Genomic DNA, 22,546 nt, shown 5'->3' with positions numbered 1-22,546 from the left:
AGATCAAATTAACTAGGCAGTCACCAAACAACGCTTCACCTTCATAGGGAAGAGACTCCCTTTCTTCTTGGAGTCAGCATCAGCATTCTCTTGGTGAATCCACAATGCCCTCCTATCCGAGACTGCCATGAAATTGGCCCGTGAACTCAATAGTCCTATATCCCTTGCAGTCTCACGTAAGTATGCTGCAGTGTCCTTGATATGATACAACGTAAGGAGTATCCCATCTCTCCAAGGTATCTATATCGGATGACAAGGTATTCGACCAATTCTTGAATACTACTACTCACCCATGCACATGTAATGGCAGGTATAAGTAATGTACCCTTGGTTACATAACTAGAAATAATGTAGCTTCCTGCATACGATCCGCTGGATTTGTGACAGGGCCCCGTGCAGAACAGGGGGTGACTCCCACTTTATTCTGTCCGCGGCGGGAAATGAATAAACAACCAGAATCCTTTTGGGGATTTGAAACCATCTTGTCGAGCTGGCCCAGACTTTCTCAAACAGAGATGGAGGAACGTTACATCAGCTTTCATTATATATCTATATATACATACATATAGACCCCTTTGTCAGGAACAGCAGGGTCTTCAGTGATTTTAATATGTCCTTAATATCCACAATCATGTACTGAATGCTCCTTGCCAATATTGGATCTAATCAGGAAACATTATGGTCGACATAGGAATCAGTATCCGTGTCAGTATCAGTGTGTAGTAACTGGGCAAAATAACATTTTTGCGACCCCGCGGGGCCTGAGGGAAAAGAAACATAGCCATGAACATCACATCTATTCTCTACGTCTGTGTCTGGGACACAGATTTATCCAACCTTACTCTGATATTACTGAAACTTTTACCCAGTCAGTTATTGGTGGTGCCAACAGGGCCACCATCATATGTCTGCATTCCTAATATAGTTTCCTCTTGGGAAAAACATTCAGCCACCGACATGTTGACACACATGTACCAAGTACCCACAGACACATCGGCTTATGGGGGACAGACCGTCAGTAAATCTGTCAGAGGGACACAGAGGATTTTTCAGCTCACAATCCAGCGCCAAAAGTACACAGTCTGGGAAATAATAAACTCTATAGTGATAGACTTGTAATGCTCTAAAGATGTTCTGGTGAGGTGAGGAAGAAGCCCCGCTACTGTAATGGCGCGTATCTGTCCCGCTCAGAAATAATTAATTACGCTAGCGGGGTAAGGACAGTGCCCAGGCACTAATGTCCACTTTTTCCAGCCTTTTGTGAGGAATTTATGCTGCCCAGGGTGCCCCCCCCCCCGTGCCCTGCACCCTGCAGTGCCTGTGTTTGTGTGGGAGCATGGCGCGCAGCGTTCCGCTCGCTGCTCGGTACCTCAGAATGCCATCACTGGAGAAGAAGTCTTCTGTTCTTCTGCTACTCACCTGTCTTCTGGCTCTGTAAGGCGTACCCAGTGATCAGCACCCTCAGGAGCTAATGGTGTTCTGTCAGCCTGAAGCAGAGCCATTGAACTCACTAGAAGTTGGTCATACTTCTCTCCCCTAAGTCCCACGAAGCAGGGAGACTGTTGCCAGCAGCCTCCCTGAAAATAAAAAAAACTAACAAGTCTTTTCAGAGAAACTCAGTAGAGCTCCCCTGTAGTGCATCCAGTATCACTGCGCACAATACTAAAACTGGAGTCTGGAGGAGGGGCATAGAGGGAGGAGACAGTTCACACCCTTTGAAAGTCTTAAAGTGCCCATGTCTCCTGCAGATCCCGTCTATACCCCATGGTTCTTAATGTGACCCCAGCATCATCTAGGACGTATGAGAAAACAAATAACGCACACATGAGGAGGAGAGAACTAAGGAAGCTATAAGGAGAAGAGGGGAGGGAGGGGGGGTTGAAAGGTAAGGTAGTAAAGGCATATTGGATAAACTACAACCTTATACATATTCATTAATGTACCAGTAGTTAGAAGTAGAAGAGCTCTAACAGAAACCACAAAGCTTATCTAAAGCCACACCACACTGGATATGCCCAATCTCATTTGATTTTTGAAGCAAAGCAGTATTGGACTTTGTTAATACATGGATGGGAGACTGCTTGGTAGTATCAGATTCTTTAGGTGTTTTTAAACTACCAACACCATTTTCTTGGTACATTTAATTTTTACATGTATTCTTTTATGTACCAGAAGTTAGAAGTAGAAGAGCTGTAATAAAAACCACCAGCTCATCTACAGCCACAGCACACTGGATTTGCCCAATCTCTCCTGATCATGGAAGCTGAGCAGTGTTGGTCCTGGTTTTAGTACTTCGATGGGAGACCACCAGGAAATACCAGGAGCTGTGTGTATTTTTACAATACTAACACCGTTCTCTTGGGCCCTCATTCCGAGTGGTTCGCTCGGTAAAAATCTTCGTATCGCAGCGATTTTTCGCTTAATACGCATGCGCAATGTCCGCACTGCGACTGCGCCAAGTAAATTTGCTATGCACTTAGTAATTTTACTCACGGCTTTTTCATCGTTCTGGCGATCGTAATGTGATTGACAGGAAATGGGTGTTACTGGGCGGAAACAGGCCGTTTTATGGGCGTGTGGGAAAAAACGCTACCGTTTCCGGAAAAAACGCAGGAGTGGCCGGAGAAACGGGGGAGTGTCTGGGTGAACGCTGGGTGTGTTTGTGACGTCAAACCAGGAACGACAAGCACTGAACTGATCGCAGATGCCGAGTAAGTCTGGAGCTACTCTGAAACTGCTACGAGGTGTGTAATCGCAATATTGCGAATACATCGTTCGCAATTTTAAGATGCTAAGATTCACTCCCAGTAGGCGGCGGCTTAGCATGAGCAAATCTGCTAAAATTCACTTGCGAGCGAACAACTCGGAATGAGGGCCTTGATGCATTCCATTTTGAAACATTGGGGCAGATCTATTAAGCCTGGTGAACTAATAAAGTGCAAGGTGATAAAGTACCAGCCAGTCAGCTCCTAACTGTCATTTTTCAAACCCAGCCTGTGACATGGCAATTAGGAGCTGATTGGCTGGTACTTTATCACCATGCAAATTATCATTTCACCAGGTTTAATAAATCGTCCGCTTACTCATTTATGTACGAGTAGTTAGAAGTAGAAGAACTCTAACAGAAACCACTAAGCTCATCTACAGCCACACCACACTGTATATGCCCAATATCACCTGATTTTAGGCCTGGTTTGTTCTTGGATGTGAGACCACCTGGGAATATCAGGTGCTGTAGGTAGTTTTATACTACCAACACCGTTCTCTTGATGCATTCTATTTTGAAACTTATTCATTGATGTACCAGTAGTTAGAAGTAGAAGTTAGAAACAGCAAAAATCATCTACAGCCGCATCACACTGGATATGTCCAATCTCATCTGATGTTGGAAGCTAAGCAGTGTTGTGCCTGGTTAGTTTTTGGATTTCAGGTCCTGCCTTCTGGTTTGGCCACGGCACCTCGGAAATTCACCAAGGTCATGGCCGTGATGACGACCCTTCACCATCGGTGGACCAGGGAGGAATCTCTCCTCCCGATAAACATTCTGGAATTGCAGGCAGTGTTCAATTCATTGACACTGGCCCTGCCTCTAGTACAGAACAGGCCTGTTCAAGTACAATCGGACAACGCCACCACGGTAGTGTACACAAATCATCAAGGCGGCACTCGAAATTGCATAGCAAAGCTGGAAGTATCAAAAATCCTCAGTTGGGTAGAACGTTATCTGCCAGCAATATCGGCAGTGTTCATTCCCGGAGTCCTCAACTGGGAAGCGGATTTCCTCAGTCGTCAGGACGTTCACGCTGGAGAGTGGAGAGGCCGCAGCAGAAATGTCTGCACTGGTGTCAGTAGGTGACTGAGGCAGGGATGACTGGGAGATAGTGGGTGACTGAAGCATGTATGAGTGGGAGATAGTGGGTGACTGAGGCCGGGGTGACTGGGAGATAGTCAGTGACTAAGGCAGGGGTGATAGGGATATAGTGGATGACTGTGGCAGGGGTGACAGGGACAGTAGGAGACTGAGGCAGGGGTGACAGGGATAGTGGGTGACTGAGGCAGGGGTGATATGGAGATAGTGGTTGACTGAGGAAGGGGTGACAGAGATAGTGGGTGACTAAAGCAGGGGTGACTGGTATAGTGGGTGACTGAGGCAGGGGTCGCAGGTATAGTGGTTAACTGAGGCAGCGTTGACTGGGAGATAGTGGGTAACTGGGGCAGGGGTGACAGGGAAAGTGTGTGACTCAGGCAGGGGTGATAGGGAGATAGTGGGCAGCAGATCACTGCCTTGCTGACAGCAGCACATCCCTGCTTCACTGACAGCAGCACATCCCTGCCTCATTGACAGCAGCACATACCTGCCTCACTTATAGCAGCACATCCCTGCCTTACTGACAGCAGCAGATCACTGCCTCACTGACAGCAGCAGATCACTGCTTCACTGACAGCAGCACATCCCTGCCTCACTGGCAGCAGCAGATCCCTGCCTCACTGGCAGCAGCAGATCCCTGCCTCACTGGCAGCAGCAGATCCCTGCCTTACTGACAGCTGTATATAGGGCCTAATTCAGACCTGATCTCTGCTGTGCATATTCACACAACAGGAGATCAGGTCTGAAGTGTGTGTGTGTGCTGGTGCCGCAGTGCACCGGCACATGCCAGAGATGCGATCAGCATCTCTGCCCAGTGAGCGCCTCTGCCAACACATACTTATCTTGCATATGAGATCTCTTGATCATAAAGATAGTTCTCACAGGGTGAGGTTCATCCATTACATTTTAAAGTAGGAAGGTACAAATTACATATTCAAATTACATATATGTGCTGGATTCAAATGTTTTCCCCCCTTCCTTTCTCAATTGTGCCCATCAGCAGCTATTCTAATGTTGCTGCCAATGGGTGTGACACATTAATTTCTTCTGTGGGGTACACTGGACTCCACAAGGATTCACATTGGGGTGTAGAGTAGGATCTTGATCTGAGGCACCAACAGGCTCAAAGCTTTTGACTGTTCCCAAGATGCTCAGCGCCCCCTGCTCTATAACCTCGCTTCCATGAACAGGGAGCTCAGTTTGTAGTTGGTGCCTTCAGTAGCAGGCCACTTAACAGGGGGGCTGCCTCAGGCAGCCTATTCTTAGCTATTAATTTTGACAAGAAAAGAAGAACTTTTTTTATAAGAATCTACAAGGGCTGCAGCAGGCTAGGTCTAATAGACATCTTTACTGCAGCTCCATCACTCCCAGCGGCGCAGTATACTCCCGTGCCCTGGTTGCTGGGTCACTGCAGCGGAGGCTCCGGTTTCTTCCTAAGGTCAGTCACACACACACCGCCCTCCGGGATCATGAGGCCGCTGATGAAAGGGAGGTAAGGGGCTTCTGTGCCCACACTATACCGAGATCCAGCGTGGCTGTAGGGGGCGGGCCGTGTGCGCACTGGCGTGGACACTGATTACTGGGCAGCTGCTCCACTAGCCACCAGGGACAGTTAAGGAGCACAGCTCTGGGGGTTTTTCTCCTATATTAACCCCATTTTGTACTACCTGCAGTGCATTGTGATAGGTAATAGAGCCTGATTCAGGTTGGATTGTAATCGCAATAAGCAATCCAACTGCAAAAATTGCTAAGAGCATACGCATGCGCCTGCATTTTCTGTGGCACCCCGCAGATAATGCGATCACCTCTGACTGTCAATCGGTGCGGGGGGGGGGGGGGGGTCAGCAACAATCCATTTCAAAGTCGGAGATGGAGCGGTGCAGGGGCAGGGCTACAAAATGGGGTCGGCAACGGAGAAACAGGAGGCGTGGTCAGAGCGGCTGCATGACATCACATGCAGCCGCTGCGATCACAAAAATGGTGGCGGCTTCCTGCGCACACGTACAGTCTGCACCAACAGGAGGCTAACCCATTTTTTATGATCACGCTGAACTGCACTGAGACTGCAATTTCAGCGTGGTCAAGAAGGGAGGCGGCATGCTGGGTGGCCATGCCCTGTGATGGGTGGCCCCAGCATGCGAACCAAAGGATTGCAAATTCTGTTACTTAGCAGAATTTGCAATCCTTACTGAATTAGGCCCATTGATTACAAAATTGTAAACAATATTTGAAGTTTTTCTTCAGGGACTAACACAAAAGATGCTTGGGGCTACTAACACATGGGTAAGCCACGTAAAGCTTCCCATGGGTCAGTGGCATCACAACAGGGTTGCGGCACACACCCGAGTGTCACCCGCCAAGGGGGGTGACACCAAAGTGCCGGCTCTTCTTCAGTGACAGAATATGGGTGTTTCACTGTGACATTACGTGCAACACCCAGTTTCTGTCACTGTGCAGGAGCCAACACCACTCACACACTAGTCCCCGGGTGCAGCCCCCAACCCCCGGGATACCCGGAGCAACAAAATGGTGATTCAGGCCACGCCCCTACCTATGAGACCATGCCTCCTTTTTACCATTGCGCTGCTTATCTGCGCGCACTGCATTACAATCTCCTTCGCCACCTCTCTGGGTGTCACCAGTGATAGTGACACCTCTGCCATGCTTGTAGCAGCTGGTCCTAAGATCTACGCCTCCAGCCCTGAGTGTTTGCCCATGTGACTTGTTGATCATCATAGCGAAGCAGATGCTTACAGAAAACTGCAGGGGCTTAGATTGAAAAGAAAAACATTGATGAACCCATCATTTCAGCGACAGGGTCTGCCACACGACTGACTGAAATGACTGGTTGGTTTGTGCCCCCATCAAAAAAGAATCAATCAATCAATCTCTCCTTGCACAAACTGGCTCTACAGAGGCAAGATGTCCACCTCATCATCCTCCGATTCCTCACCCCTTTCACTGTGTACATCCCCCTCCTCACAGATTATTAATTCGTCCCCACTGGAATCCACCATCTCAGATCCCTGTGTACTTTCTGGAGGCAATTGCTGGTGAATGTCTCCACGGAGGAATTGATTATAATTCATTTTGATGATCATCATCTTCTCCACATTTTCTGGAAGTAACCTCGTACGCCGATTGCTGACAAGGTGAGCGGCTGCACTAAACACTCTTTTGGAGTACACACTGGAGGGAGGGCAACTTAGGTAGAATAAAGCCATTTTGTGCAAGGGCCTCCAAATTGCCTCTTTTTCCTGCCAGTATACATACTGACGTGCCTACCTGGATGCAGTCACTCATATAATTCTCCACCATTCTTTCAAAGGTGACAGAATCATATGCAGTGACAGTAGACGACATGTCAGTAATCGTTGCCAGGTCCTTCAGTCCGGACCAGATGTCAGCACTCACTCCAGACTGCCCTGCATCACCGCCAGTGGGTGGGCTCGGAATTCTTAGCCTTTTCCTCGCACCCCCACTTGCGGGAGAATGTGAAGGAGGAGCTGTTGACGGGTCACGTTCCGCTTGACTTGACAATTTTCTCACCAGCAGGTCTTTGAACCTCTGCAGACTTGTGTCTGCCGGAAAGAGAGATACAATGTAGGTTTTAAATCTAGGATCGAGCACGGTGGCCAAAATGTAGTGCTCTGATTTCAACAGATTGAATCCTGGTTAAGTGAATTAAGGGCTCCATCCACAAGTCCCACATGCCTAGTGGAATCGCTCTGTTTTAGCTCCTCCTTCAATGTCTCCAGCTTCTTCTGCAAAAGCCTGATGAGGGGAATGACCTGACTCAGGCTGGCAGTGTCTGAACTGACTTCACGTGTGGCAAGTTCAAAGGGTTGCAGAACCTTGCACAACGTTGAAATCATTCTCCACTGCGCTTGAGTAAGGTGCATTCCCCCTCCTTTGCCTATTTAGTGGGCAGATGTATAGGCTTGAATGGCCTTTTGCTGCTCCTCCATCCTCTGAAGCATATAGAGGGTTGAATTCCACCTCGTTACCACCTCTTGCTTCAGATGATGGCAGGACAGGTTCAGGAATGTTTGGTGGTGCTCCAGTCTTCGACATGCGGTGGCTGAAGGCAGAAAGTGGCCCGCAATTCTTCGGGCCACCGACAGCATCTCTTGCACGCCCCTGTTGTTTTTTAAATAATTCTGCACCACCAAATTAAATGTATGTGCAAAACATGGGACGTGCTGGAATTTGCCCAGATGTAATGCACGCACAATATTGGTGGCGTTGTCCGATGTCACAAATCCCCAGGAGAGTCCAATTGGGGTAAGCCATTCTGCGATGATGTTCCTCAGTTTCCGTAAGAGGTTGTCAGCTGTGTGCCTCTTATGGAAAGCGGTGATACAAAGCGTAGCCTGCCTAGGAACGAGTTGGCAATTGCGAGATGCTGCTACTGGTGCCGCCGCTGCTGTTCTTGCTGCGGGGGGCAATACATCTACCCAGTGGGCTGTCACAGTCATATAGTCCTGAGTCTGCCCTGCTCCACTTAACCACAGACAAGTGGACATTTTCAGTATCGCCTGCCTAGAGAAATGGAACCTAGAGGGTATTTGGTACCGGGGACACAGTACCTCAATCAAGTCTCTAGTTGCCTGTAAATTAACGATGGATACCGGAACCACGTTTCTCACCACCCAGGCTGACAAGACCTGAGTTATCCGCTTTGCAGCAGGATGACTGCTGTGATATTTCATCTTCCTCGCAAAGGACTGTTGGACAGTCAATTGCTTACTGGAAGTAGTACAAGTGGTCTTCCGACTTCCCCTCTGGGATGACGATCGACTCCCAGCAGCAACAACAGCAGCGCCAGCAGCAGTAGGCGTTACACTCAAGGATGCATCGGAGGAATCCCAGGCAGGAGAGGACTCGTCAGACTTGCCAGTGACATGGCCTGCAGGACTATTGGCTCTCCTGTCTAAGGAGGAAATTGACACTGAGGGAGTTGGTGGTGTGGTTTGCAGGAGCTTGGTTACAAGAGGAAGGGATTTAGTGGTCAGTGGACTGCTTCCGCTGTCATCCAAAGTTTTTGAACTTGTCACTGACTTATGATGAATGCGCTGCAGGTGTCGTATAAGGGAGGATGTTCCGAGGTGGTTAACGTCCTTATCCCTACTTATTACAGCTTGACAAAGGCAACACACGGCTTGACACCTGTTGTCCGCATTTGTGTACAGGATGCATACCTTCACGCTTACACATAGCGGCAGACAGCGTACATTTTTTTCACATAACGGCAGACAGCCTGCCCTGCTGTTCAGCAACTGCTCTCTTGATCTCGCTTTTATGAGATCGCCCAAGTACGGGATAATTGTGACACCTTGTTTACGCAGGAGAACCATCATTTCCGCCATTACCTTGGTGAAAATTCTCTGGGCCGTGGAGAGACCAAACAGCAACGTCTGAAATTGGCAATGACAGTCCTGTACCGCAAATCTGAGGTACGCCTGATGAGATGGATAAATGGGGACATGAAGGTATGCATCCTGTACACAAATGCGGACAACAGGTGTCAAGCCATGTGTTGCCTTTGTCAAGCTGTAATAAGTAGGGGTAAGGACGTTAACCACCTCAGAACATCCTCCCTTATACGTCACCTGCAGCGCATTAATCATAAGTCAGTGACAAGTTCAAAAACTTTGGATGACAGCGGAAGCAGTCCACTGACCACTAAATCCCTTCCTCTTGTAACCAAGCTCCTGCAAACCACACCACCAACTCCCTCAGTGTCAATTTCCTCCTTAGACAGGAAAGCCAATAGTCCTGCAGGCCATGTCACTGGCAAGTCTGACGAGTCCTCTCCTGCCTGGGATTCCTCCGATGCATCCTTGAGTGTAACGCCTACTGCTGCTGGCGCTGCTGTTGTTGCTGCTGGGAGTCGATCGTCATCCCAGAGGGGAAGTCGGAAGACCACTTGTACTACTTCCAGTAGGCAATTGACTGTCCAACAGTCCTTTGTGAGGAAGATGAAATATCACAGCAGTCATCCTGCTGCAAAGCGGATAACTCAGGTCTTGTCAGCCTGGGTGCTGAGAAACGTGGTTCCGGTATCCATCGTTAATTCAGAGGCAACTAGAGACTTGATTGAGGTACTGTGTCCCCGGTACCAAATGCCATCTAGGTTCCATTTCTCTAGGCAGGCGATACCGAAAATGTACACAGACCTCAGAAAAAGAGTCACCAGTGTCCTAAAAAATGCAGTTGTACCCAAGGTCCACTAGTCCACATGTCCGTGGTTAAGTGGAGCAGGGCAGACTCAGGACTATATGACTGTGACAGCCCACTGGGTAGATGTATTGCCTCCCGCAGCAAGAACAGCAGCGGCGGCACCAGTAGCAGCATCTCACAAATGCCAACTCGTTCCTAGGCAGACTACGCTTTGTACCACCGCTTTCCATAAGAGGCATACAGCTGACAACCTCTTACGGAAACTGAGGAACATCATCGCAGAATGGCTTACCCCAATTGGACTCTCCTGGGGATTTGTGACATCGGACAATGCCACCAATATTGTGCGTGCATTACATCTGGGCAAATTCCAGCACGTCCCATGTTTTGCACATACATTGAATTTGGTGGTGCAGAATTATTTAAAAAAACGACAGGGGCGTGCAAGAGATGCTGTCGGTGGCCCGAAGAATTGCGGGCCACTTTCTGCATTCAGCCACCGCGTGCCGAAGACTGGAGCACCACCAAACATTCCTGAACCTGCCCTGCCATCCTCTGAAGCAAGAGGTGGTAACGAGGTGGAATTCAACCCTCTATATGCTTCAGAGGATGGAGGAGCAGCAAAAGGCCATTCAAGCCTATACATCTACCCACGATATAGACAAAGGAGGGGGAATGCACCTGACTCAAGCGCAGTGGAGAATGATTTCAACGTTGTGTAAGGTTCTGCAACCCTTTGAACTTGCCACACATGAAGTCAGTTCAGACACTGCCAGCCTGAATCAGGTCATTCCCCTCATCAGGCTTTTGCAGAAGAAGCTGGAGACATTGAAGGAGGAGCTAAAACAGAGTGATTCCGCTAGGCATGTGGGACTTGTGGATGGAGCCCTTAATTCGCTTAACCAGGATTCAATCTATTGAAATCAGAGCAATACATTTTGGCCACCGTGCTCGATCCTAGATTTAAAACCTACATTGTATCTCTCTTTCCGGCAGACACAAGTCTGCAGAGGTTCAAAGACCTGCTGGTGAGAAAATTGTCAAGTCAAGCGGAACGTGACCCGTCAACAGCTCCTCCTTCACATTCTCCGGCAACTGGGGGTGCAAGGAAAAGGCTAAGAATTCCGAGCCCACCCGCTGGCGGTGATGCAGGGCAGTTTGGAGTGAGTGCTGACATCTGGTCCGGACTGAAGGACCTGGCAACGATTACTGACATGTCGTCTACTGTCACTACATATGATTCTGTCACCTTTGAAAGAATGGTGGAGGATTATATGAGTGACCGCATCCAGGTAGGCACGTCAGACAGTCCGTATGTATACTGGCAGGAAAAAGAGGCAATTTGGAGGCCCTTGCACAAACTGGCTTTATTCTACCTAAGTTGCCCTCCCTCCAGTGTGTACTCCAAAAGAGTGTTTAGTGCAGCCGCTCACCTTGTCAGCAATCGGCGTACGAGGTTACTTCCAGAAAATGTGGAGAAGATGATGATCATCAAAATGAATTATAATCAATTCCTCCGTGGAGACATTTACCAGCAATTACCTCCAGAAAGTACACAGGGATCTGAGATGGTGGATTCCAGTGGGGACGAATTAATAATATGTGAGGGGGGCGATGTACACAGTGAAAGGGTTGAGGAATCGGAGGATGATGAGGTGGACATCTTGCCTCTGTAGAGCCAGTTTGTGCAAGGAGAGATTGATTGCTTCTTTTTTGGTGGGGGCCCAAACCAACCAGTCATTTCAGTCAGCCGTGTGGCAGACCCTGTTGCTGAAATGATGGGTTCGTCAATGTTTTTCTTTTCAATCTAAGCCCCTGCAGTTTTCTGTAAGAATCTGCTTCGCTATGATGATCAACAAGTCACAAGGGCAAACACTCAGGGCTGGAGGCGTAGATCTTAGGACCAGCTGCTACAAGCATGGCAAAGGTGTCACTATCATTGGTGACACCCAGAGAGGCAACGAGGGAGATTGTAATGCAGTGCGCGCAGATAAGCAGCGCAACGGTAAAAAGGAGGCATGGTCTCATAGGTAGGGGTGTGGCCTGTTTTCCTGAATCTCCATTTTGTTGCTCCGGGTATCCCGGGGGTTGAGTGCTGCACCCGGGGACTAGTGTGTGAGTGGTGCTGGCTCCTGCACAGTGACAGAAACTGGGTGTTGCACGTAATGTTACAGTGAAACACCCATATTCTGTCACTGAAGAGGAGCCGGCACTTTGGTGTCACCCCCCTTGGCGGGTGACACTCGGGTGTGGGCCGCAACCCCGTTGTGATGCCACTGACCCATGGGAAGCTTTTCGTGGCTTACCCATGTGTTAGTAGCCCCAAGCATCTTTTGTGTTAGTCCCTGAAGAAAAACTTCAAATATTTACAAATACATTTTGTAATCAATGGGCCTAATTCAGTAAGGATTGCAAATTCTGCTAAGTAACAGAATTTGCAATCCTTTGGTTCGCATGCTGGGGCCACCCAGCATGCCGCCTCCCTTCTTGACCACGCTGAAATTGCAGTCTCAGCGCAGTTCAGCGTGATCATAAAAAATGGGTTAGCCTCCTGTTGGTGCAGACTGTATGTGTGCGCAGGAAGCCGCCACCATTTTTGTGATCGCAGCTGCTGCATGTGATGTCATGCAGCAGCTCTGACCACGCCTCCTGTTTCTCTGTTGCCGACCCCATTTTGTAGCCCTGCCCATGCACCGCTCCATCTCCGACTTGGAAATGGATTGTTGCTGACCCCCCCCCCCCAGCACCGATTGACAATCAGAAGTGATCGCATTATCTGCGGGGTGCCGCAGAAAATGCAGGCGCATGCGTATGCTCTTAGCAATTTTTGCAGTTGGATTGCTTATTGCGATTGCAATCCAACCTGAATCAGGCTCTATTACCTATCACAATGCACTGCGGGTAGTACAAAATGGGGTTAATATAAGAGAAAACCCCCCCAGAGCTGTGCTCCTTAACTGTCCCTGGTGGCTAGTGGAGCGGCTGCCCAGTAATCAGTGTCCACGCCAGTGCGCACATGGCCCACCCCCTACAGCCACGCTGGATCACGGTATAGTGTGGGCACAGAAGTCCCTTACCTCCCCTTCATCAGCGGCCTCGTGATCCCGGAGGGCGGTGTGTGTGTGACTGACCTTAGGAAGAAACCGGAGCCTCCGCTGCAGTGACCCAGCAACCAGGGCACGGGAGTATAATGCGCCGCTGGGAGTGATGGAGCTGCAGTAAAGATGTCTATTAGACCTAACCTGCTGCAGCCCTTGTAGATTCTTATAAAAAAAAGTTCTTCTTTTCTTGTCAAAATTAATAGCTAAGAATAGGCTGCCTGAGGCAGCCCCCTGTTAAGTGGCCTGCTACTGAAGGCACCAACTACAAACTGAGCTCCCTGTTCATGGAAGCGAGGTTATAGAGCAGGGGGCGCTGAGCATCTTGGGAACAGTCAAAAGCTTTGAGCCTGTTGGTGCCTCAGATCAAGATCCTACTCTACACCCCAATGTGAATCCTTGTGGAGTCCAGTGTACCCCACAGAAGAAATGAATGTGTCACACCAATTGGCAGCAACATTAGAATAGCTGCTGATGGGCACAATTGAGAAAGGAAGGGGGGAAAACATTTGAATCCAGCACATATATGTAATTTGAATATGTAATTTGTACCTTCCTACTTTAAAATGTAATGGATGAACCTCACCCTGTGAGAACTATCTTCATGATCAAGAGATCTCATACGCAAGTAAAGCATGTGTTGGGATAGGGCTGTGGAGGGCGGCTGCTCGAGCACACCCCCGTCAAGTTAAGGAGATTCAACTGAGGAAGCACAAGGGAACTCTTGTCTGGGGACAACAACTGCAGGGAGACCACATCTTTTCAGATGAAAATGAGAGGGCGGAAGGCTGCCTAATACTGAAGCACCCTCAAACATCAAACCATATGCAACAACTAGTACAAGCATTCCTGGGGAAAGGTCTGCAGCAGACGGATTTGCATACGGTGATGTCATCCAAGCAGTGGGCCAAAGTTGGCTGGAACCCTCATCTGCATATGAAAAGAGAAAAGGGGCGCTTGGATGACCCCTAGTTCGCATTGAACACCCCCCACCCTCCTTTGGTGTGGGGCTCATGTTGGCCATGCCCCAGCCCCTGAAGCATTCAAGCTGATTTCTTGCAGCAGCTGGGCACTGTAACAGCTCCAGAGCTGCTCTGTAAGGCAAATAAAAGGGTGTGGGCCCTGCAACACCACCTGTAGTTCGCATTGTGCGTTGGAAGGCACAAAGTAAGCAGACGGGAGAAGTCAGGATAGTGCGCAAGGGCATAGAAGGGAGGGGCTCAAGAAAAGAGAAGTGGAAACAGACAGCAAACTAGGCTGGAGAGAGACCTGAGACAATGAGATCTAAATTATACCAGAGCCAACCAGGGGAAAGCACAAATGCAGTCCCCCCCCCTACCACAAATTATGCAGTCGAGATTCCCACATTTGGGGAAATCACAGAGGTCAGCATACCCAGAATGCAATGAATGAACCTCACCCTGGGAAAACAATCTTCATGACCATGGTATCACCTAAGCAAAATAAGTATGATTTGAGATAGGGCTGGGGAGGGCCGCTGCTCAGGCACACCTCCGTCAAGTAAAGGAGATTCAACTGAGGCAGCACAAGGGAACTCTCATCTGGGGACAACAACTGCAGGGAGAACACATTTTCAGACGAATGTGTGAGGGCAGAAGGCTGCCTAATACTGAAGCACCCCCCAAACAACAAACCAAATGCAACAACTAGTGCAAGCATTCCTGGGGGAAGGCCTGCAGCAGATGGATTCGCATATGGTGATGTCATCCAAGCAATGGGTATAGTTGGCTGCAACCCTCGTCTGCATATGAAAAGAGAAAATGGTCACGCAGGGCATGGCGGCCTTTGTGGGGTTGCGCTTGGATGACCCCTAGATCGCTTTATACACCCCCATCAGTGTGGGGCTCATGTTGGCCATGCCCCAGCCCCTGAAGCATTCAAGCTGATTTCTTGCAGCAGCTGGACCCAGTAACAGCTCCAGAGTTGCTCTACAAGACAAGTAAAAGGGTGTGAGCCATGCAGCACCACCTGTAGTTTGCATACACACATATATAGGACAGCATCTCTTATATGCCCCAGGGGCAATAAAATAGTATCCTTATCTAGGGTATCCGTCCATGCCGCTACAGCACTACACATACACACCCAGGCAGACGCAATTGCCGGTCTGAGTAAGGTACCTGAATGTGTATAAATGGACTTCAGGGTAATCTCCTGTTTGCGGTCAGCAGACTCTTTGAGGGTAGCCGTATCCTGGGACGGGAGGGCTAACTTCTTGGATAAGCGTGTTAATGCTTTGTCCACCCAAGGGGAGGATTCCCATCGTAACCTATCCGTTGATGGGAAAGGATACGCCATAAGAATCCTTTTGGAAATCTGCAGGAGATTCCCAAGCTTTTTCACATAACTCGTTCAGCTCGTGTGAGGGGAAAAGGTTACCTCAGGCTTCTTTCCCTTGTACATATGTACCCTCTTGTCAGGGATAGGGAGCTCCTCTGTGATGTGCAAAACATCTTTTATTGCCATAATCATATATCAAATGTATTTTGCCAATTTTGGCTGTAACTTTGCATCATCGTAATCGACACTGGAGTCAGAATCCGTGTCGGTATCTGTGTCAACAATCTGGATAGTGGGCACTTATGAGACCCTGACAGTCCCTGCGACATAGGATCAGGCATGGGTTGAGACCCTGACTGTCCCAAAGCTTCAGCCTTGTCTAATCTTTTGTGCAATGAGTTTACACTAGCATTTAAAACATTCCACATATCCATCCAATCAGGTGTCGGCGGAGACACCACATTCATTTGCTCCCGCTCCTCTCTAATATAGCCTTCTTCCTCAGACATGTCGACACACGCGTACCGACACACCACACACACAGGGAATGCTTTTACTGAAGACATTTCCCCCACAAGGCCCTTTGGCAGAGCTGGCCCTAACCAATATGATGCCCTAGGCAAGATTTTGCCTGGTGCCCCCTAGCACCACCGCTGGTTCCGCCTCTGACCTTGCACCTCTTTCCCAGCACCATCAACCCTCACCCATAACAGTACTTATTTTGGTGTTTGTACCCCCTATATTTTAAACAGGAACAGTTCGCACATTTGGCGCACAGTCCAAAAAGGGGTGTGTTTTTGCTGGCAATGGGCATGTCCACACAATAGTACCCCCAATTAAAATTCCGCCACACAGTACTGCAATTTTATTCACATTTGATCACGCGATAGTGTCCATAATTCACATTACATCCCACAGTAGTATCACTTTACCTTATAAACGTTACTTCTCACAGTAGTGCTCCTTATTCACATTACATCACACTGAATTGCTCCTTATTTACATTACACCACACCCTATTGCTCTTTATTCACATTAGACGACACAGTAAATGCCCTTTCTATACGCAACGCTACATATTAGAGCACCTTATACACATAATGCCACACATTAGTAATGCATTTATACACATAATTCCACACAGTAATGCCCCTTACACATATGAGACACATCATTAATGTCCTTATAAACATAATGCGTCTTACACATTATGACAACCTTTATTAATGCCCTTTTACACATAATGGCCCTCATTCCGAGTTGTTAGCTCGCAAGCTGCTTTTAGCAGCATTGCACACGCTAAGCCGCCGCCTACTGGGAGTGAATCTTAGCTTATCAAAATTGCGAACGAAAGATTAGCAGAATTGCGAATAGACACTTCTCAGCAGTTTCTGAGTAGCTCCAGACTTACTCGACAACTGCGATCAGTTCAGTCAGTTTCGTTCCTGGTTTGACGTCACAAACACACCCAGCGTTCGCCCAGACACTCCCCCGTTTCTTCAGACACTCCCGCGTTTTACCCAGAAACGGCAGCGTTTTTTCACACACACCCATAAAACGGCCAGTTTCCGCCCAAAAACACCCACTTCCTGTCAATCACACTACGATCAGCAGAACAAAGAAAAAACCTCGTAATGCCGTGAGTAAAATACCTAACTGCATAGCAAATTTACTTTGCGCAGTCGCAGAGCGAACATTGCGCATGCGCAATTAGCGGAAAATCGCTGCGATGCGAAGAAAATTACCGAGCGAACAACTCGGAATGACCACCCTTGCGCATGCGCAATTAGCGGAAAATCGCTGCGATGCGAAGAAAATTACCGAGCGAACAACTCGGAATGACCACCAATGTCCCTTACACATATGCCGCACATTATTAATGCCCTTATACACATAATGACACACATAGTGCCCCTTACACATATGTTGCACATTATTAATGCATTTTTACATGACACACATAATGCTCCTTACTCATATTCCGAACACTACTGCACAATCAACCCACTCACATGCACACAGCACTCACACTGCCACTAACACTGTGACCTCTGCCTCTGCTTGGGTACAGATGTGTCCTCATAAATCTTGCCTCAATGCTAACGTTGGGGCACCTTTTTTTTATTAAAATGCATCTTATTTGCATTGCTATGTTGTTAGGATGCACACGCAGCTTCTGCTGATTAAAATGATATGCAGCACGCCTATATACTGTGTGAGACTGTGGCTGTATCTGCATATGAAATGCTACACACAGAATATAGGCATGCCGCATATCATTTTAATCAGCAGAAGTTGCTGATGCCCCTAGGCATATCAAATGCCCTAGGCAATTGCCTAGTTTGCCTATGCCTATGACCGGCTCTGCCCTTTGGAGAGACAGAGAGAGAGTATGCCAGCACATACCCCAGCGCTATATAACCCAGGAATAGCACAGTAACTTAATGTTTGCACAGTAGCGCTGCTGTATGTAATTTGCGCCAAATTATGTGCCCCCCCCCTCTCTTTTCAACCCTCTTGTCTACCGTGGTATAAGCAGGGGAGAGTCCGGGGAGCATCCTCTCAGCGGTGCTGTGGAGAAAAAATGGAGCAGGTGAGTGCTGAGGGAGAAGCCCCGCCCCCTCGGCGGCGGGCTTCTGTCCCGCTTAAACTGTACAATTGGCGGGGGCTCATACATATATACAGTGCCCAGCTGTATATATGTTATATTTCTGCCAAAAAGAGCTTTATATTGCAGCCCAGGGCGCCCCCCCTGCGCCCTGCACCCTTACAGTGACCGGAGTATGTGAGGTGTATGGGAGCAATGGCGCACAGCTGCAGTGCTGTGCGTTACCTCAATGAAGATCATGAAGTCCTCTGCCGCCTCTGAAGTCTTCTTTTCTTCTCATACTCACCCGGCTTCTATCTTCCGGCTCTGCGAGGGGGACGGCGGCGCGGCTCTGGGACGGACGGCGAGGGTGAGATCCTGCGTACCAATCCCTTTGGAGCTAATCCCTTTGGAGCTAATGGTGTCCAGTAGCTTAAGAAGCAGGACCTTGCAACTCGGAGAGTAGGGCTGCTTCTCTCCCCTCAGTCCCTCGATGCAGGGAGTCTGTTGCCAGCAGTGCTCCCTGAAAATTAAAAACCTAACAAAATACTTTCTGTCAGAAAGCTCAGGAGAGCTCCTGAAAAGCACCCAGTCTCCACTGGGCACAGTATCAAACTGAGGAATGGAGGAGGGGCATAGAGGGAGGAGCCAGTGCACACCCAGAACTAAAGTCTTTCTTAAAGTGCCCATGTCTCCTGCGGAGCCGTCTATCCCCATGGTCCTTACGGAGTCCCCAGCATCCTCTAGGACGTTAGAGAAAATAGGATTTTAATACCTACCGGTAAATCCTTTTCTCTTAGTCCGTAGAGGATGCTGGGCACCCGTCCCAGTGCGTACTGTGTCTACAGTTATTAAATGGCCCTTAACTCCAGAACATTTATGTGGAGACAACTTTCCCGACTTGACCATCTTCCTTGGACGTTTTCCCCCTGTGTGACTGCTCCCCAGCCTCGGAGGGTTGCATCCATGGTCCCTAGGATCCAGTCCTGGATCCCGAACCTTCGCCCCTCTAGGAGGTGAGAACTGTGCAGCCACCAATGGAGTGAGATTCTGGTCTTGGAAGACAGGATTATCCTCCGGTGCGTGTGTAGGTGGGATCCGGACCACTTGTCCAACAGGTCCCACTGGAACACTCTGGCATGGAACCAGACAAACTGAATGGGCTCGTAGGCCGCAACCATCTTACCCAGCAACCAAATGCATTGATGGATTAACACTCTTGCTGGTTTCAGAATTTGTTTGACCAGACTCTGGATCTCCAGAGCCTTTCCACTGGAAGAAAACCTCTTCTGTGTCCAGTATCACTCCCAAAAACAACAACCGCGTCATTGGGACCAACTGCGATTTTGGCAAGTTTAGGAGCCAACTATGTTGTTGAAGAACTGTCAGGGAGAGTGCAATGTTTTGCACTAACTGGTCCCTGGATTTCGCCTTTATCAAAAGATCATCCAAGTACGGGATAATTGTTACTCCTTGCTTGCGATCACCCTGGTGAAAATCCTCAGAGCCGTGGACAGACCAAACGGCAATGTCTGAAATTGGTAATGACAATACTGAATTGCAAACCTCAGGTAGCTTGAGGCAGAGGCTAAATGGGAACATGTAAGTAGGCATCCTTTATGTCTACCAAAACCATGAAATCTCCTTCCTCCGGACTGGAGATCACTGCACTGAGAGATTCCATCTTGAAATTTAATTTCCTTAGGTAGAAATTGAGGGATTTCAGATTTCAGATTGGTCTGACTGAGCTGTCCGGCTTAGGGACCACGAAGAGGCTTGAATAAAAACCTTCTCCCTGCTGACTAAAGCCGATTTGAACAATCGGTGAGGGGGGACGTCTTGAAACCCCAGTTTGTACCCTTGGGACACTATTTGTAAAACACACGAGTCCATGTCCGAATGAATCCAGAACTGACTGAAGAGTTTTAGACGTGCCCCCACTGGTGCGGGCTCCTGCAAGAGAGCCCCAGCGTCATGCGGTGGATTTGGCAGAAGCAGAGGATGATCTCTGCTCCTGCGATCTTGAAGAGGCTACAGACCTCTTCCCTCTTCTCCTTCCTCTACCTGCAAAGAAAGGGGAATCTTAACTTCTTGCATATCTATTGGGCCGAAATGACTGCATCAGATAATGATGCGTCTTCATCCGTTGGGAGGGAACATAGGGCAAGAAGGTTGACTTACCTGCGGGAGCTGCCGAGATCAAACAACGCTTCACCTTCATAGGGAAGAGACTCCCTTTCTTCTTGGAGTCAGCATCAGCATTCTCTTGGTGAATCCACAATGCCCTCCTATCCGAGACTGCCATGAAATTGGCCCGTGAACTCAAGAGTCCTATATCCCTTGCAGTCTCACGTAAGTATGCTGCAGTGTCCTTGATATGATACAACGTAAGGAGTATCCCATCTCTCCAAGGTATCTATATCGGATGACAAGGTATTCGACCAATTCTTGAATACTACTACTCACCCATGCACATGTAATGGCAGGTATAAGTAATGTACCCTTGGTTACATAACTAGAAATAATGTAGCTTCCTGCATACGATCCGCTGGATTTGTGACAGGGCCCCGTGCAGAACAGGGGGTGACTCCCACTTTATTCTGTCCGCGGCGGGAAATGAATAAACAACCAGAATCCTTTTGGGGATTTGAAACCATCTTGTCGAGCTGGCCCAGACTTTCTCAAACAGAGATGGAGGAACGTTACATCAGCTTTCATTATATATCTATATATACATACATATAGACCCCTTTGTCAGGAACAGCAGGGTCTTCAGTGATTTTAATATGTCCTTAATATCCACAATCATGTAATGAATGCTCCTTGCCAATATTGGATCTAATCAGGAAACATTATGGTCGACATAGGAATCAGTATCCGTGTCAGTATCAGTGTGTAGTAACTGGGCAAAATAACATTTTTGCGACCCCGCGGGGCCTGAGGGAAAAGAAACATAGCCATGAACATCACATCTATTCTCTACGTCTGTGTCTGGGACACAGATTTATCCATCCTTACTCTGATATTACTGAAACTTTTACCCAGTCAGTTATTGGTGGTGCCAACAGGGCCACCATCATATGTCTGCATTCCTAATATAGTTTCCTCTTGGGAAAAACATTCAGCCACCGACATGTTGACACACATGTACCAAGTACCCACAGACACATCGGCTTATGGGGGACAGACCGTCAGTAAATCTGTCAGAGGGACACAGAGGATTTTTCAGCTCACAATCCAGCGCCAAAAGTACACAGTCTGGGAAATAATAAACTATATAGTGATAGACTTGTAATGCTCTAAAGATGTTCTGGTGAGGTGAGGAAGAAGCCCCGCTACTGTAATGGCGCGTATCTGTCCCGCTCAGAAATAATTAATTACGCTAGCGGGGTAAGGACAGTGCCCAGGCACTAATGTCCACTTTTTCCAGCCTTTTGTGAGGAATTTATGCTGCCCAGGGTGCCCCCCCCCGTGCCCTGCACCCTGCAGTGCCTGTGTTTGTGTGGGAGCATGGCGCGCAGCGTTCCGCTCGCTGCTCGGTACCTCAGAATGCCATCACTGGAGAAGAAGTCTTCTGTTCTTCTGCTACTCACCTGTCTTCTGGCTCTGTAAGGGGGTGACGGCAGGCTGCGGGAGTGTGCATCTAGGCGTACCCAGCGATCAGCACCCTCAGGAGCTAATGGTGTCCTGTCAGCCTGAAGCAGAGCCATTGAACTCACTAGAAGTTGGTCATACTTCTCTCCCCTAAGTCCCACGAAGCAGGGAGACTGTTGCCAGCAGCCTCCCTGAAAATAAAAAAAACTAACAAGTCTTTTCAGAGAAACTCAGTAGAGCTCCCCTGTAGTGCATCCAGTATCACTGCGCACAATACTAAAACTGGAGTCTAGAGGAGGGGCATAGAGGGAGGAGACAGTTCACACCCTTTGAAAGTCTTAAAGTGCCCATGTCTCCTGCGGATCCCGTCTATACCCCATGGTTCTTAATGTGACCCCAGCATCATCTAGGACGTATGAGAAAACAAATAACGCACACATGAGGAGGAGAGAACTAAGGAAGCTATAAGGAGAAGAGGGGAGGGAGGGGGGTTGAAAGGTAAGGTAGTAAAGGCATATTGGATAAACTACAACCTTATACATATTCATTAATGTACCAGTAGTTAGAAGTAGAAGAGCTCTAACAGAAACCACAAAGCTTATCTAAAGCCACACCACACTGGATATGCCCAATCTCATTTGATTTTTGAAGCAAAGCAGTATTGGACTTTGTTAATACATGGATGGGAGACTGCTTGGTAGTATCAGATTCTTTAGGTGTTTTTAAACTACCAACACCATTTTCTTGGTACATTTAATTTTTACATGTATTCTTTTATGTACCAGAAGTTAGAAGTAGAAGAGCTGTAATAAAAACCACCAGCTCATCTACAGCCACAGCACACTGGATTTGCCCAATCTCTCCTGATCATGGAAGCTGAGCAGTGTTGGTCCTGGTTTTAGTACTTGGATGGGA

The 22,546-nt window shown here is 48.3% G+C and overlaps 1 non-coding gene across 1 annotated transcript; it reads right to left on the bottom strand.

Annotated features, from left to right (window-relative positions):
• Positions 1-14,454: 14,454 nt before the first annotated feature.
• On the bottom strand, positions 14,455-14,620 carry LOC135032628 (U1 spliceosomal RNA). The gene has a single exon (XR_010228121.1). It is a non-coding gene; the product is annotated as a U1 spliceosomal RNA (small nuclear RNA).
• Positions 14,621-22,546: the final 7,926 nt, after the last annotated feature.

This window comes from Pseudophryne corroboree, unplaced genomic scaffold (genome assembly GCF_028390025.1).
Source record: "Pseudophryne corroboree isolate aPseCor3 unplaced genomic scaffold, aPseCor3.hap2 scaffold_550, whole genome shotgun sequence".
NCBI lineage: Eukaryota > Metazoa > Chordata > Amphibia > Anura > Myobatrachidae > Pseudophryne > Pseudophryne corroboree.
Note: the sequence above shows the minus strand (reverse complement) of the source record. Positions and strands in the feature narration are given on the sequence as shown.